The sequence below is a fragment of the Delphinus delphis genome, chromosome 15 (genome assembly GCF_949987515.2).
Source record: "Delphinus delphis chromosome 15, mDelDel1.2, whole genome shotgun sequence".
Taxonomy (NCBI): Eukaryota; Metazoa; Chordata; class Mammalia; order Artiodactyla; family Delphinidae; genus Delphinus; species Delphinus delphis.
The window spans coordinates 60,029,202-60,047,826 of record NC_082697.1 but is presented as its reverse complement, the minus strand read 5'-3'; the positions used below and the strand labels follow the sequence as shown (position 1 = coordinate 60,047,826).

General features: G+C 40.0%; 1 non-coding gene across 1 annotated transcript; it reads left to right on the top strand.

The window, feature by feature from the left end:
* The first annotated feature begins 7,590 nt into the window (after positions 1-7,590).
* TRNAG-CCC (transfer RNA glycine (anticodon CCC)) lies at positions 7,591-7,663 on the top strand. Its single transcript has one exon. It is a non-coding gene; the product is annotated as a tRNA-Gly (tRNA).
* Positions 7,664-18,625: the final 10,962 nt, after the last annotated feature.

Here is an 18,625-nt window from a genome sequence, read left to right as displayed (position 1 = left end):
TTACTTTTTATTCTGGTCACTGTGTTAGAAAGAGAGTGTTTTTCAAACCTTGAAATTTTTCTTGTATTTTTTCTTTGATAATTTTCCTTCCAATGTAATTCCTTTTCTATTTTTTGAAAACTCTTTTTAGTGAAATATTGAACCTCTTGGATTGAAGCTCAAATTAAAAATATGTATGTATGTGTCTGTTTGTCTTTATCTTTTGGTCCTACTTCCTCTTGATTTTTCTTCCAACTCTTATGCTTATTTTGTTCTTTAAAAAATTGGTTATGATATTTTAATTTAAAAGATCTTTTCCATACAATCTGATAGTTTATTTATGGTATCCTGCTTCATGGGTGTTTCATGAATTCTAATATAAAGTAGAACTAGCTATAATGATAGCTAATATTAATTGAGCCAGGGAGTATTTTAGGAACTTTATGAAATTAGCTCCTTTGATCCCCAGAACCATGGATTGAGGTAAGGGAGTGGTTCTCCAAAACAAAAGAAAGGAATTGATAATAGAAGAAAAGGAAATGAATGTGGAATGCCAAAAATGACAGATAACCATGAAAGAATGATTCAAAGTATTATATGCCTGCCAGGACCCAGGCACTATAGTAGGCACAGGGGCTGGGAACATGGAGAGGGGAATAAGGCACCATCCCTGCTTGTTCACATCCTTTAATGTAGTTGAAAGCTAATGGCATTTGCCACTTGTCAGCCCCTGATGAATTCCTCCCCCAGTGCCTTGAAGCAGCAAGAAGCTCTGCAGGAAAGGCAGCCTAGAGCAGGAGGAGGGAAGGGAAGGGACCTAGGAGTTGCTCCTTCTTTGTGAAAAACTCTGATGGGAAAATTGTCAGCTGTACTCCCACTCTCTCTGAAAGTCAGTATGATGCTGCATCCATCTTAATCACCATCAGAGAGAGCAGGCATTTTAATAAGCAGCATTATTCATGAAAACTTTGTTCTCCTTTCCCACTTCCTTCCAAAATAAGATAGACGTGAACTTCAAATGAACTCCTCATTTGTCTCCTTCTTCTTGCCTGTTCTTTATATTCAAACCCACTACCTTCTCCCCATGGCCCCCATCCTCTGGACATCTTCTGGGGAATAGATGAGGAGTAGCTGCCCACCATGGGGGAGGAAGAGTGTGGCTGGAGATACCTGGGTCCCTAGAGGGTAGGGATTATTGGACCTGTCACTACAAATTGAGAGACAAAAGAGATGGGATCCCTGCTGTAGTGGAACTTAGAAATCATTCACTCAACCAATCGCTTACTTAACAAGTATTAATTGGTCACTTAATGTGTATTTCACTGAGAATACAGTGAATCAGACATGATTTCTATCCCCAGAGAAATTATCAATCCATTCAACAAATATTTTTGAGCTGCAGGACAGATTCCAGACAAGATCATTAAAAGGCATATGGTCCCTGTAATTCATTGCATTATAGGGATACTTATTGATCACCTATATGTTTTAGGTATTGTACTAGACCCTGAGCTTATTGAGACATAGAGCCTTGCTGCTTCAAGGCACAGGGTCTAGAAGAGAAGAAAGTTAGTAAAAGAAAGGAAAGGAAAAGAAAACTATAAAACACATTGTCTATTATGGGAAATGACATGGATAACAGCTCACAACTTCTCCCCTCTCGTGACTTCTCCATATGGTTCAGAGGCACTAACCCCACTCTGTGCTCAGAGATGGGCACCATGAACAAGGGCTGACCAAGCAGAGCATTGCATCTTCCTGGACATAGTGATTGTTTCAGAGATGGGAGCAGGACTCAGAGAGGATTAATAATACAACAGTGTATGCGGACTTTGCTGGGACCATTTGGTAGTTGGCACTGTGTTTATACTAAGCTTTCCCAGTGTGTACAATTATCTTGCTACCACATGGAGAGAGGCTGCCTGAGAATAAAACCAATGCTGAGCAAAACAGAGCAATGAGATGGAAAGAGACCAAGCCCTTTTGACAGAGTGCCTGGAACCAGTCATGCCTGAAGTAGCCGTGTAAGAATAATCCCTAAACTGTTCCAGTACAGGCAGACCTCATTTTACTGTGCTTCACTTTATCGTGCTTTGTAGATACTGTGTTTTTTACAAATTGAAGATTTATGCAAACCCTACATGGAGCAAGTCTACCGACATCATTTTTCTGACGGCATTTGTTCATTTTGTGTTTCTGTGTCACATTTTGGTAATTCTCACAATATTTCTAAAATTTTCATTATTATTTTATTTGTTATCATGATCTGTTATCAGTGATCTTGGATGTTACTATTTTGACCCACCGAAGGCTCAGATAATAGCATTTTTTTTTTTTTAGCAATACAGTATTTTTAAATTAAGGTATATACGTTGTCTTTTTAGACATAATGCTATTGCATATGTAATAGACTATGGTATAGTGTAAACAAAACTTTTATGTGCACTGGGAAACCAAAAAATTTGTGTGACTCACTTTATTTTGATATTTGCTTTATTGCAGTGCTCTAGAACTGAGCCTGCATTATCTCCAGGGGATGCCTGGACGTGGATCATTGAATCTCCTTTTTGACCTAAACCAGTTTGAGTTCTGTCCCTAAGTAATATAGGATCTGAGACATATTTCCAACCCTTCAGCCTTTGTAGAATCAAAGTGGGCCATGTGTCAGGTGCCTCCAATTTCTGTGATGGGCATTTTTTTTAATATAGAAAAAAATGAGAAAAATGAGGTCCAGAGAAGTTAACTGATTTTCCTAAGGTCACAAGGCAACCTTGTGGCAGAGTTGAGATTTGGATGTAGGTTAGTCTGATTCCAAACAAAAAGCTCTTAATTATTATGATGCGGGCCCCGTGTAACTTGCATTCAGAAAGGGTACTCTTAACTGGCAGTCACCAGAGTTTTATGTAGAAATTGTGCATGTGTGTGTGTATTAGTTAATAATCACAAAATTTCTATGAACTGGATACGTTTTTGCTCACTTTACAAATGAGGAAACTGAGGCTCAGAGAGTTAATTTGGGCAAGGACACATGCCATTAAGAGGCAAATCTTGGATTAAAACCTAAATCGTTCTAGTTCCAAAGGTCCGTTCATGCTCTTTCCAGAAAATCATTTTCCCAAACTTACTCAGTGGTGGCTACAGGGGCTCTGTTTATATCTCCAAGAACGCGTTCGTCATGGTGCACAGTGGCAACCCATCTTGCTGCTGTTCTATAACCCTTCACCCTAAGCACATTCCAAACTGCAAGGGAAAAAAAGGTACCAAGCTCTTTGGGTCAAAGTGGCATTTTAAAAAATGCTCTTTCTACCTGTAACTTCAGCAGTCATGGAGATATCATTGTGTAGTTTACTTTTAATCTGAGTTTTTAAATAGCACACATGCTAAAACTCAAACAATACAAAAGTATTTACAATGAAACCTGGGTCTTTCTCCCACCTACCATCCTAGCCCCAACTGTACAGAGGCAACCAGTCATTCATATGGTTATTCTAAACATGATCTGTGCGCACACAAACACCCATAGCTCTTAACTTACACGCATCTAGAGCCGCGGTTCCTAACCAGGGATGCTTTTGCAGCCCTCTACCCCGGGGACATCTGGCCATGTCTGGAGACATATTTTATCATCATGGCTTGAGAGTGGTAGGGATTGCCGCTGGCATCTGCTCAGTAGATGCTGCAAAACATCCTACGATGCACAGCAAAGTCCCCACTACAAAGACTTATCTGACCCAAGTCGTCAATAGTGCTGAAGTTGAAGATCCCTCATTTAAAAGAATCATCTTCTAACTTGCTTTTAACACTTAGCAAGATGTGTTGACTCTCTTTCCATGCCAGCGTACACCGATATTTTTCAGTGCTTTAAACAGCCTCATGGTATTCTGTTTTATAGATAGGCCTTAATTCATTTAATTAGTCTGCTCCTGATAAACATTTAGGTTAGTTACAGTATAAGGCAGGTACAGTACAATACCATGCAGCAAGGGGAAAGCTGGTCTAAACACGTCTTTGCACACAGATTCCTGTATCTGTAAAATCTGTTCGCAGAGGATCAATCACTGAGCCAAAGGGAAAGCATTTTTTTCTTTGACAGGTGTTTCCAAACTGCTCTTCAGAGAAGCTGCACTGGACAACACACCCACATCAAATGAATGAGAATGCCTATTTCCTCACACTCACTGGGTTTTACCAAACATTTTAACTTTTGTCAATTTGATAGATAAATAACTGGATCTCACTGCTATTCAAAAATAGCATTTCATTACTCATGAGCATGACTGAACATCTTGCATGTATCTAAATTCTGAAGTTCCTAGAAATGGTCCCTTGTTGCTACAGGACCAGGAAATGTGCCCTTTCAGAAGGAGATTTTACTTCAACACCTCTTTGCCCTGTTCCTAGATCCTGACTGATTCCCTGGCAGCGGCCTCAGAAAGTGTGAAGATGATGTCAACACACCCATGACTACATGCTTCTCAGAAGCCTGCATAATTAGAACCAGATGGGAAATCCCAAGTCACTTCCTAATGTATCTGAAGCCATTCTAGTCCTTATCTTTATGACCAGAGGTGGTTTTTTCCTTTTTTTCTAGAGATTCCAAGAGAGATGAAAGTTGCAGAAAATCAAGAGCAGGACTGTGCCTGTGAATAAGCAGATTCATTCATTTAGGCTGATTAAAAACTAAATGTCTGTTTCCCAGAGTAGAGCTGAGAGAACATTCCTTATTCTGTAAATGATGAAATCTTTATATCAAGAAGGCAGATATCCAAAGGGAAAATAAAACAGAAGAAACTTAAATGCCACCTCCATCCTTTCAGGAGGCAGGAGAGAGGGAAGGGTTATAGCATCCCACCACCCAGCGAGGGCACAACGCTCACCAGTGATGGAGAACAGGGTGAGCCCCCATGAGCCGGATCGTGCCTTGAATGGTTAAGGAATAAAGAGCTCTTCTACCAGTATGGATGGCGATAGCCAAGGGCAGCGTATATGTACTACTGCTCAGGCTGCCCAGGGACAGAAAGCTATGGGCTGACCTTTTTCTGGGGCAATCTGAGTATTGAAAGCAACCAGGTACTCAGGAAATATGCTGCCCGGATGCTGGTAATCCATCATTTTTTTTTGTACTGTGTTGCCAAATAGCAGTCATTCATTTATATTCCAAACATCACATTTATCCTTAATTGTAATGCCTTATAAACTTGCAGGGAGGAGAGGGCAAAGAGAATGGTCCCAATATACCCTTCTGTTATGACTAGACCCCATATTAGTATGCCATCAGTCTATCTGAAAAATTGCCTGTGGTATTTAATATAACTGCTCAAAATATTCCCTTCCCCTCCTTAAGAGAGGAATATACATTTTCCCCACTGATATCAGGCTTGGCCATATGACTTATTTGGCAAATGGAGTGTGAACCAGAGTGACATGAACCAATCATGAGCAGAGTCGTCGTGTAGTAGTCCTCTTCTCTCTTTTATCTGCGACACTAGCAGTGATGTCCCAGATAGACTTCTTCTATCAGCCTAGATACTTGTGTTGGTTGCTGTAACTTTTGAAATGAGGAAATGTGCGTCCTTCAAACTTGCTCTTTTTCAAGATTGTTTTGGCAATTTAGGATCCCTTGCATTTCTATACGACTTTTAGGATCAACTTGTCAACTGCTGCAAAAATGGGAGAAGAATTTTAATAGGCATCGTGTTGAATTTGTAAATAGATCAATTTGGGGAGTGTTGCCATCCTAACAACCTGAAGTCTTCTGATCCCTGAATACATTCTATCTTTCCATTATTTTAGGTCTTCTTGAGTTGTCTGCAAGGATGTTTCACAGTTTGTAGTGCACAAGTCTTATACTTCTTGTATTAAATTTCCTGAGTATTTTATTATTTTTAATGCTACTGTTAGTGGCATTGTTTTCTTCGTTTTCTTTTTGGATTGTTCATTGCTGGTGTATAAAAATACAAGTGATTTTTGCATGTTGATATTGTATCCTATATCTTGCTAAAATAATTTGTTCGCTTTAGCAGTCTTTCTTCCTTTGGATATTCTGTATACAAGATTTTGTCATCTGCAAAAACATGCCAAGATGCAAGTTTTACTTCTTCCTTTCCAATATGAATGCCTTTATTTATTTTTCTTGTCTAATTGCCCTAGTTAGAAACTAGGACAATTAATAAAAGTGGCAAAGTTGGACATCCTTGTCTTGTTCCTGATCTTAAGGGGAAAACTTTCATTCCTTCACCATTAAGTATGATGTTAGCTATGAATTTTTCATAGATGTACTTTATCAAGTTGAGGAAGTTCCTTTCTAGTCCTAGTTTATTGAGTATTTTTATCAGGAAAGAGGATTAGATCTTCTCAAATGCCTTTTCTGCATTTATTAAAATTATCATGTAGGGGCTTCCCTGGTGGCACAGTGGTTGAGAATCTGCCTGCTAATTCAGGGGACACGGGTTCGAGCCCTGGTCTGGGAAGATCCCACATGCCGCGGAGCAACTAGGTCTGTGAGCCACAACTACTGAGCCTGTGCGTCTGGAGCTTGTGCTCCGCAACAAGAGAGGCCGCAATAATGAGAGGCCTGCGCACTACGATGAAGAGTGGCCCCCGCTTGCCACAACTAGAGAAAGCCCTCGCACAGAAACGAAGACCCAACACGGCCAAAAATAAATAAATAAAAAGTACCCTTAATTAAAAAAAAAAATTATCATGTAATTTTGTCCTTAATTCTATTAGTGTGACATATTACATTGATTGATTTTTTTAATATATTCAACCAGCATTATATTCCTGGAATAAATCCCACTCGGTTGTGGTGTGTAATTTTTTAAATATTTTACTGGATATATTTTTTACATTGTGTTGAAGATTTTTGTGACTATATATACAAAATATATTGGCTTATAGTTTTCTTGTTATGCCTTTGTCTGGTTTCAGTATCAGAGTAAAATTAGCTAATAAAATGAGTTGGAAAGTATTTCCTCCTTTTCTATTTTTAAGAAGATTTTTTGAAAGATTGTTGTTATATCTTCTTTAAACATTTGGTAGAATTTGCCAGTGAAGCCATCTGGGTCTGGAATTTGTTTTGTGTACGTTTTTTTCTTCACTTGATATTCAGATCTTTTTGAGTCAGTGTTGGTAATCTTTGTTTTTCTAAGAACTTGTCCATTTCTTCTAGATTTTCTATTTGTTGGCATACAGTTGTTCATAATATTCTCTTATAGTTTTTTTTATTTCTATCAGATTGGTAGTCATGACCCTATTTTCATTCTCGATTTTATTAATTTGAGTCTTTTCTCTTTTTTTCTTCATCTGTCTAGATAAGGGTTTGTTAATTTTGTTTATATTTTCCAAGAACCAAAATTTCATTTTATTAATAATTTTCTCTATTATTTTTCTTTTCTCTACCATTAATTTCTCTCTAAGCTTTATTGTTGCCTTCCATCTAGTTGCTTTGGGTTTAGTTTGCTCTTCCTTTTCTAGTTCTAGTTTGTTAATGTAGAAGGCTAAGTTATTAACCTGAGATCTTTCTGATTCTCTCACCATGTGTTGTTTTCACTGTTGCTTCTGCTGTTTGTTTAGTGACTTTCCTGTACTAATTATTTAAAATTTGGGACTTCCCTGGTGGTCCAGTGGCTAAGATTCTGCACTCCCAATGCAGGGGGCCCAGGTTCAATCCCTGGTCAGGGAACTAAATCCCACCTGCTGCAACTAAGAGTCTGAATGCTGCAACAAAGATCCCGCAAGCGGCAATGCAGATCCCACATGCCACAACTAAGACCCGACGCAGCCAAATAAATAAATAAATACAAATAAAAATAAATTAAATTTGTATTCCTTGTTATGTGTGGGCATCGAAGTTTCTGTTTGCTTAGCTTAATGGTCAGTTAATAATTGGACAGAAATTTCCTTAAATTCTTGGAACAAGTCACCCAGCCTTTGCCCAGGGTCTCTGTATGGTAGGGCCACCACTTCAATGCCCTGGAAGGCAGTTTACAACTCTTCCTCAGCCTTCACCTCCTGCTTGTGCAAAGCCTCAAGGTCAGCAGTGAGAACTTAGGGCCCTCTCAATTCTTTCCCGAGCACGTGCAGCCTTGTGCATGTGTGTACTCTTCTAGATTCTCAGGAACGTGTCAGAAATTTTCAAAGCCCTCAATGGACATCTCATTTTTCACCTTTTCCTTTTAAGTTTTTTGGTCAGCTTTTTGTTTGCTCAAATGTCTACTGCTGCCTCAGGCAGCTGCTGTGTTAAACAGCTGCCACTGATTGGTTCTGACAAATGCCTAAAGGGAAAAGGACCTTCGCAAAGAGTAGGCTCTGAGTCAGGTCAGGTAAATAGCAGCCTTGTTAGTGGGTGTTTCCAGGCCACTGTCAGACAGGTCAGTAATGGTAATTATCTGAGAATAGCGCTTCTGGAGAGCTCCATACTCGTTCTTTCCCTTCAGTGGCCACCAGGCTGCTGGTTTTCACTGTGGTTTTCACTGTGGTTGCAGGCTTTTGGTTTTCAGGGCTATCATGGAGCTGAGGAGAGGGGTTTGAATGGATCAAGTTAAAATGCCACAAAGCTCTCTGTTCTTATTGATATTTATCTGTTTTCCTTGATTAAATGTTTTTTAGATTGTTGCAAGCCTTTGGTTAATCTCCAGAGTTCTGAAAAAGTTAGTTTTTAACAATTTTTACTGGTGTTGCTTATCTGGAAGTACAGATTTTTTAGAGCTCGTTACAATGCCATTCCCACGGACACTCCTCTGATGGATGTTAAATCTGAGTCTAAATACTTTACTTTTATAATCATTACAAAAATGTCTCTCATTAAAGTTCCACAAGGGCAGTAATTCTGTTTTTCTTGTTGACCATCATTTTCCTCTATGTAGTACAACACAGTGTAGCAAGCACTTACTACATATTTGATGAGTCAAGGAATGAATGAATGAATGTCCTCCATAGCCAACAAAGAGTTAAATACAATGAAAATCTAAAACTAATAAATTATCTATTTACATTCCCACCAAGAGTGAACTAGCAATTCCACTCCTGGGTATATACCCAAAGAAAATGAAAACACTAATTTGAAAAGATACATACACCCCAATGTTCATTGCAGCACTATTTACAATAGCCAAGACATGGAAGCAACCTAAGTGTCCATCAGTAGATGAATGGATAAGGAAGATGTGGTACATATATACAATGGAATATTACTCAGCCATAAAAAAGAAGAAAAAAATTTCCATTTGCAACAACATGGATGGAACTGGAGGGTATTATGCTAAGTGAAGTAAGTCAGACAGAGGAAGACAAATACTGTATGTTTTCACTTACATGTGGAATAAAAAAAATAAAACAAACAAATATGATAAAACAGAAACAGACTCACAGATATAGAAAGGAAACTAGTGGTTATGAGAAATGGAATACTGCCTGCTATATCAGTAAACAAAGGATGTCACAGTCATCAGCAATTGTAGCCACCCTCAGCTGGTGAGCCGGTGAGCCCTGAGGGACACCAGGAAGGAAAGAATACCTGCCATCTAGCAGCCATCAGACTGCAGCAACTCCCCAGATGAGCCCTGAGGAAACTCAGGATGTGAAAACACAGGATATTGGCCCCAGATAGCTGAGATGCATATCAAAGGAATGATTCCAGTGAGCCCAGATTCTTGCATCTTCCCATACATAGAAAAGCACTAGATTCCTTAACTTGAGATTTCTAGTTTTCTTTAATTAACAGTAATCTTTTGTTCCTACTACCTGCCCTTTGTTGCAAAACTACTATATATCCTAGGATACTATATATCCTAGCCACCCCCCAACCCCAACCTCCTTGGAGCAGTTTTCTCAGGGTTACTTGAGATGCTGCCTCCCAGGCTTGAAGTCCTAAAAATTTCTGTCCAATAAAACATAACTCTCAACTTTTAGGTAGGGGAGAGGGGAGGGGAGACGGGTGGAAGGAGGGGCAAAATAGAGGTGGCAGAGTAAGAGGTACAAACTACTATGTATAAAATAAATAAGCTACAAGGATATAATGTATAGCACAGGGAATAGAGCCAATATTTTACAATAACTTCAAATGGAGTAGAATCTATAAAAATATTGAATCACTATGTTGTACACCTAAAACTAATATAACATTGTAAATCAACTCTACTTCAGTTTTTAAAAATAAAACAGTAAATAGATAACTAAATAAATAAAAGTAAAAATCAATTATCTTACTCAGATTAGGTTGACTAAACTTCATGATTCTCAACCCTGGCTGCACATTAGAATCACCTGGGAAGGGGAATTTCCTGGTGGTCCAGTGGTTAGGACTCGGCACTTTGACTGCCAAGAGGGCCCGGATTCAATCCCTGGTACTTATGGGAACTAAGATCCCATAAGCCACAGGGCGTGGCCAAAAAAAAAAAAGAAAAAAAAGAAAAAGATTTGCCTGGGGAGGTTGTAACTCACTGGGTGCGGGGTAGAGCCCACCGAGTGATTTCACGGTGGGAGCCAAGGTTGAGAATCACTGCTCCCAGCTCTAACTTGATTCGATGGTATAGTTTGTAGGGTCTCAAACTTCAGATTCATCAGCCTCAACTGGAGAGCTTGCTTTAAAAAATCCAGATTCAAAGAATCCACCCCTAAGCACCCCTTGTTTCAGAATCTGTGGAGGTGAGGAGAGTCATCCGGACTTTAGCAAATCCCCCATTGCCCAACCGAGTTGAGAACTAGTGATCTGGCTTTATCCTTTCACTGTACACAGGAGGAAGCTGCAGCGCAAAGACCGCCAAAGCCGCCCAGTGTCTTTTCCAAGTTTGTCTCTCTTGGGTGTTAGTTCCTCTCACCAGACATGGTGCTTAACCATTGTAGACAGAATAAATGTTTGCTGACTGAATCACTGTTGAATGGTTTTCCCATTATTAATTAAGAGAGGCAGTGTGTTGTTGTGGTTAAATGAACAGGCTCTGGAGCTAGACTTCCTTGGTTCAAACCCCGACTCTGCCACATACTAGCTCTGTCACTTTCGGTGAGTTAACCTAACACTCTGCCCCTGTTTTCTCAACTGTATCATGGGAATTATAATAGAACCTCCCTGGTAGGGTTGTAAAGAATAAATGGGGTTAATTCATTTAGTGAGTTGACAGAATCAGCAAAGAAAAATATAGGAAATCATACTAAAGAAGCAGTCACTGTTTATCTGAAATCCAAGTTTAACTGGATTTATTGTGTTTTTATTCACTAAATGTGGCAACTGTGTCACTTAGAGTGCCCAGCAAGTGCTAATAAATGTTTTCTATTATTATTTTTTTATTCCTATTATTGAGCCCACTCTATTCCAAGCCGTTTCCTCAGGGTAAAGAGCCCTTCAAAAACTTATTAATTTGGCTTCTGATAATGTTAGTGCATAACCATTCAAACAGGGTAGATTGGAGCTTTTCATGCTAAGTAAACACTCCCTCAAAAATAAAATAAATTCATGCTAAAAGTAAGATCATAGTGGGAGCACTTAAAATAGTTAACTGCACAAGATGTTTTCATGAACCTTCAGATGTATGAGAAGCTCTCATTTCCATACAATTAGGATAATGATAAATTATTTTGTGCTTGAAAGAATGTCCACTCAAAAACACCTTCTCAAACCACTTCAGGTTAACAATATCACCTCTGGACAATAAACCCTTATTAATAGAATTTCCTTTCATTTTATTTTCAAGATGGTGTCAGAACTACTGATTCATTGTGTGTCTTTGGGTCAAGGTATTTTTGTGTTTCAGGACCTGTTTCTTCATTTTGAAAATGGAGACGTTATATCACATAGTCTCAGAGATTCCTTTAAGAGCCATTGACTCTACTCTCCATTTCCCTCTGAGGTCTATGTCTGAGCAGAAAAAGCAACCAGCAGGGCAGGCAAAGCAATGTGTATTTGCAAAAACAAGTTACATTGGTTGTTACCAGCCCAGAAGTAGTAAAGACAGACAGAACCCGTGGTTATGGAGCCCTGGAGCACACATTATAGCCCAAGGTTCTCAACCTAGGCTGCACACTGAAATAAGCTGAGGAACTTTACATTAAATGCCCACGTCAGGTCTCCACTCCCAGAGATGCTGATCCAATTGGTCTGGAGAGGAGGCAGGCGCGCTTAAGCTGCCCCGGTATTGCTGATACGGAGCCGGGGCCGACTGGCTTAACTGGTCCCTATGAGCCCGGTTTTTATACTTCTCTCGTATCCCTCTCAAATTCACCCCAAATCCTCCAAGATGGGGCTCACAGGTGATCACAGGTCACATTGCTCCAGATAACCTGATTTTCATTTGCACATGGCTCTGCTAATTATGACGCAATTAGCATACGCAATTAGCATGAGGAGAAAAGCTCCACGCAGGATCGACCCGGAAGTGGCAGCAGCACGACTTAGTCTTGGCTGCACCCTCTGTTTCTCTTGTCTAAACACCCTGTTCATCTCATTTCAGCTCATCTCACTCTTGGGGTCCCCAGAAAGTAGTCTAGTGTAGCCTCCCCATACTGTGACTTACAAATCTCACTGTCCAGGATACAGTCTCCTCAACCCACCAGTTTAGCACATTTCTTTTCCTTGATGACCATGAACTATTCTGAACATACGCAAGAGGATAGATTCATTTAATAAGCTAGCAAGCAGCCACTCCCATCTCCCAGAGGGAACCAATGTTAATGCTTTGTTCAGACTTCCTTTGTGGTCTTTTCTAATCTTGTGCCCTTAATTTTCTCCCAGGGGTTACCATCACTCTCAAATTAGTGAGCACCCCTCTTATTCATGATGCCTTTTCTATGTGCAAATGTTAATAAACAACATACGATATTGTTTTGTATGTTTTTAAAACTATACATGAATGGAATCACACTGAATACATTATTCTGCAGCTTACTTTTTTCATGTGGCATTTTGAGATTTATCTAAATTCAGTTTATTCATTTTAACAGCTCTGTAATGTTCCATTATGTAAATATCTAACACTTTATTCATTCTAGTGCATTTTCTTTCTACCAACATAACATTTAGAATCTTTCTGAACACACATATTCACACATAAGCAATCTTACTAGCTAAAGAGTCTCTTCTCTACCAGGAAAATGTTGGATTATACAGCCAAATGTATGCATATTCATTTCTACGTTATGCACTTAGCCCACTGTCAATCATATGTTAAATATGCATAAAGCTTAATTTCCCGCTTAATTTTAACTAAAAAAAACCTCTATTAGAGGTTCTAATATTTTCTTCCCATATCCCAATGGGACTTTTTGCACACATCTTGCTTTGGAAGCCATTGCTCTCACAAATGCATTTTATAACTTAACTGAATGTTCTTCTATCCTCTAAGATAACAGAATTCATTTTTGATCAGTACAACCCACCATTTCCCACCAGCTGCATATGTCTTTTAAAAGGTGGGGGGAGAGGGATAAATTAGGAGTTTGGGATTAAAATATACACACTACTGTATATAAAATAGATAACCAACAAGTACCTACTGTATAGAACAGTGAACTATACTCAATGTCTTGTAATAACTTATAATGGAAGAGAATGTAAAAAAGTATATATATATAGAAACATATATATATGTATAACTGAATCACTTTACTGTACACCTGAAACTAACACAACGTTGTAAATTAACTATACTTCAATAAATTTTTTTCTAAAAAGTCTTCTCTCCGTGTTAAAACAAGCCCACACTGAATTACACACATTCTCTCTCCTTGTCTGTACCGCCTCTCCCTCTCCCATCCACCTTTAAAACCTTCAAATCCAAACAGGTTCTGAGCTCCCAGTAGTCTTTCTCCTGATAGTAATAAAGTCATGTTCCTTCCAATTAGCATGTCTCTGTATATAGAGTTGATACTGATTTAGTGTGAGTTTGGTCTGTTGCAACTCCTTGGATAGCAATTACAAGAAAGAGCGTATGGGGGGCTTCCCTGGTGGCGCAGTGGTTGGGAGTCCGCCTGCCGATGCAGGGGACACGGGTTCGTACCCCGGTCTGGGAAGATCCCACGTGCCGCGTAGCGGCTGGACCCGTGAGCCATGGCCGCTGAGCCTGCGCGTCCGGAGCCTGTGCTCCGCAGCGGGAGAGGCCACAACAGTGAGAGGCCCGCATACCGTAAAAAAAAAAAAAGAAAAAGAAAAAGCCTACGTATGCTACCAAAATTCCTTGAAGTTCCCCTCTTCCCACCTCACTGTATCAGAAACTACCTCTGGCTCCCCTGGGGCTAGAAAAGTGGTTGCAAAATCGTCCTCATGATTACACCTACTAGTGCCCACTGCTCAGAGACGGCTGATTAGAGATGCCTTTGAAGTTGATTTCAGTCCAATTTTAAGGACTTGTTGATTAACTTGGTTGATTAATCACTTGAAGCACAGTAGGGAATTGCCAGTCTGTGAGTATTTTGGAGAAGGTTCTTCTGAATTATAGATGATTACAGCCATTGACAATATGGATTTGAATTGTAACTAGGAGGTTAATGGCCTGGAAGACTGTGGGATACCCAGGGATAAGTAAGAGCTCGTTAGCAGATCTGTTTTCTCGGCCCAGATTTTAGATTTTAGGGAAGGAGACCAAAAGCAGCTCAGTTGTGTGTGTGTGTGTGTGTGCGTATGTGTGTCTGTCTGTCTGTGTGTCTCTGTATGTGCCACCTATTTTGGGAGGGATCTTCGTTTTCTCAGCCCGTTCTGCTAGCTGTTCATCTCGTTTTAGGATTGGGGACAGCATTTCCGTTCCAAACAATGAAAAATGCTATAGAAGATGAATCAAGAGACTGAAGGTTCAATTCCTGGTTTCACACTCAAGAATGGTGCAGATTTGAGCATGTGGCTTGACGTCTCTGCATCTTGGCCTCCTGTTTCTGAAAAATGGGGACAATGATAATACTTTCCTCTTACTGCTGTGAGGATTAAATAGGAGAATGTCTGTAAAGTGCCTGGCACAGCATAAGAGCTTAATAAATGGTACCCATGGGTGACATCTTCCCTTCTTCTGTTTTATGTATCCAGTTTGCCTGCATTCAGATCCCAGCATGACTGGGTACCACAGAGTAAACTCTACGTGGTGCCTGGCAATAAGCACTCCACACACGGTAGTTGCAAAAAGTTTGATCTCTGAATGGTTGTTGGTGCTTATTGTTGGACATTTATCTAGAAGTTCACCCTGGTAGTTGGTTTAATTTTTTGAGTTTAAACTTTGTTGATTGGAACTCCTTGTTGTACTTGTTTGACAGATGATTTTTGAGGTTATTAAGACCTTTGAGAGAGGAGAGAATTGTTGACACACATTAACTCAGATTTTTACAACCTAGATCCTTGATACTCATAGTATAGTCTGGGGACCAGCAATACCAGCATCACCTGGGAGCTTGTTACAAATGCAGAATCTCAGTACCCCCAGATCTACAGGATCAGAATCTGTATTTTAACAGGATCTGCAGGTGATTTGTATGCACAATAAAGTTTGAAATGTCTTTACCTAAATATTTATACTACATGTGAAAACACACTTCCACTCTCCTTAGATAGATGGAGCCTCTATTTGCACAGGCTGACTCTGGCTAATGACAGCACTATAGGAAAGTGAGTGGACAAGACTCAATGTTACAGTAAAGCACGACCTTTTGAGTTATTGGCAAGATCTCTTCTAATAACATGAGCCAAGTAAACAAGATACTGGCTCTTTTGGCACTAAGTGAACGGACGGCAGTTTCGTACAAATATTTTTCACATGGTCCTTAATGATTCGTATTTTCCTGGACCCACCGTGAGACAAAATTACCGATATTACACCATGTGATGATAACGGGGCTCTGTGCATTTCAATTCAAGGCAATCTAGAAGACCTCAGTGGAGCTTTAATGTTCTGTGAGATAAAACTTTCCTTGGGGGAAATTTCTTGAGTTATGGAGTCATTCTACTGTTGTCCTCAATTTTTTCAAAGGTTCAGATCCATGGAGTCCCACAGAGAGATACAAAACCGGGAGTCATTCCTGACTCATCGCCATCATCACCACCACCATCATCCTTTATTTGCAACATAATTACGAAGCCCCAAGGTCCTTGTATATTATCCCCTCTGCCTTCTTCATTGTTCCATACCCCAAATAGCTCATTTCCTCACTCTGACTGCCCACATGAGGATTGAATTCTCAACCCTGACATTGTCAGCAATGTGCTTAAATGAGCATGATGCTCGACCAAAGAAATTAACCAGATACATAAGCTTTTATTATAACTGTCACTTGCATTATTCAAAAAGTGATTAATGTCCATGGAAGGAACCCATTCAGAGAGGGCCATTCTTTAGACATCGGGAATCAAGTCTCTTTCAGAGATTGATCAGAGAACAAGTGCAATATAAAACAGTCTTTCAGGAGCCCCTTATTAAATTGTCTGTTTAATAAAAATATTCCCTGGTGTTCATTGTAATTGGGTACTGTCTGTTTAATATTGTCTATATGGTATATTGTCTGTTGAATAAAAATACTGAATGGTGTTAATTATATCTGGGTGAAAAGAATCACCTTGCATATTCATTGAAAGACATAAATCACTCAAATTCTGCAAGCTGAGTGAATGCTGAATGGGGAAATATCTCTCGTTGCTTGTTCTAAATTTGTTTCTCTTTATTTTCTCAAGGTGTCTCTTGTCTTTGTGTGATTCAATGTCTTTGGCAAAGAGACAATTGCTTTTCCCTGTTCCCTGGAGCATCTGAACACCAGAGACTAGCCTTATTCCTCCCTCCCTAGATTCAGGTCTGTTTCATACTTTTATTAAGGACCTAGTGGACACAGGTCTTTTTATGGAAAGTCTAAGCTAGTTCTAAAAGACAGAGTAAATCTGTCAGCGTGGTGCTAAGCCACTGGCAGTAAAGATAAGGGACCCATCTAAAGATGTTAGAGGTTCTCCAACTGGACAGATCATTAAAGATATGTGTGGTTTTGTTTCGTTTTGTTTTTTATTATAGATTTTTAGCACCACATCTTAGATCAGGGCTCTTCACACTTGAGCATGCATCAGAAATCACATGGAATGTTTGTTAAAATACAGAGTGTTGGGCCCCACCCCCTGAGTGTCTAATCCAAAAGGTAAGAGGTGAGGAGAGGGGGAGGGGGGCTGGGAAAGTGCATTTCTAACAAGTTCCCTGGAGATGCTGCCATGGCTGCTCTGCCCTAGAAGTCCTGCCTCAGAATATTCTGACGAGATTGCACGTGTCTATCACACATGCTGTGGAACAGTGCGCCCCAAAGTTTAAGGTCATCAATGCAATGCACGCTTATTCTGAAGCCAGCACTGTGATAGATTCAGCATAGAGGCTGCAGGAATGGCTGGGCCCTGCTGGCCTCTGGATCTTTATCCTGTATTACCCCCCAGCCCTGTTTTATGTCCCAACAGTCCTCCAAATTCAAAGGTGTTCAGTACCTTCACATCTTTGCACATGCTTTTTTGTCTGATCAGAATACTCTTCCCCACTTCTCTGTTTCATCCTTCAAAGCTCAGTTCAGATGCCATATTCCTCAGTACCACCCTCCCTTAAGGAGACTTAGTTCTTCTTCAAGGAAAATCTTTCCCTCAAGGAAATTACAATCTGGAAGGAGAGTCAGGAAATGAAAAATTCTGAATTGTGAAACTGCCTCTGTATTTTGCTTTACACATATTTCAATGTTGGGCTTATTATTCAACATCGAAATAGTTGTTTTCTGCGGCTGTTTCTCCCCTTAGACTATGGCCTCTTGGAGAGCCAAATACACACCTTTTCATCTCTCTGTACTTAGTTAATACAGAGAGTTGGTCACATGGTTGAGTATTTTCTAAATGTTTTCTGAGTTCAACACAACACAGCTCTTCTTCCCAAAGGGATAACAATCTTATACCAACACTAGTGCAGCAGATGTGGAAACCTTAATTATATTATTAGTTGGCCTCAGAATTCTTTTTATATGTGCTTAACTGTTTTGGTTCAGAAAAATCCCTTGAGAAGCCGCTTGAAGCTTGAATAAAAGCTTGGAGTGCCTGGACTTTGGTGGGGAAAAATCAAGGCGATGAAAGAAAAGGCTACGTGGCTCTGTGTGAGAAGATGAAAGGAAGATGGCTTTGCTCCTGGGGTGGGGAAAGAAGGAATATAGAAGAAACGGAAATGGAATAGGGAAAGTAATGAGTGCAAAAGATTGAGAAAGAGAGCCACCTGTGGCCAGTGAGATGCGCTGAGGCTAAGGCTCAAGACGGGATGAAGCAGCTGATGAAAATTCTCTAGTCCCAGGGGGACCAAAGCATTTCGGGAACAGCTGAAGCTTTTTGTATTACTCTGATTGGGAAGCTCTTCTGTGTGTGCCCCGTGCACACCCTAATTTTCAGTAAAATCCAACTCACAAATGCCTTCTACAAGTGCTTTTTGTTAATATTTGTTTTTGGCAAATAAATGAAGAGTCTGGGTTGTGTGTCTGGGTCAGCACACTGAGGACTGGAACCAGGATTCCTGGGACAACGGCAAGATTATCTGGGAGATGAAGTGATACAGGTGAATTAGAACACCAGTCAAGAAATACTCACTGAGAATGACTGGGTGCTGGTCATTATAGAACTGGGGATACTGCAGTGAACAAAGTGGAAAAGTCCTTGATCCCACGGAGTGTACATGCTTGTGGA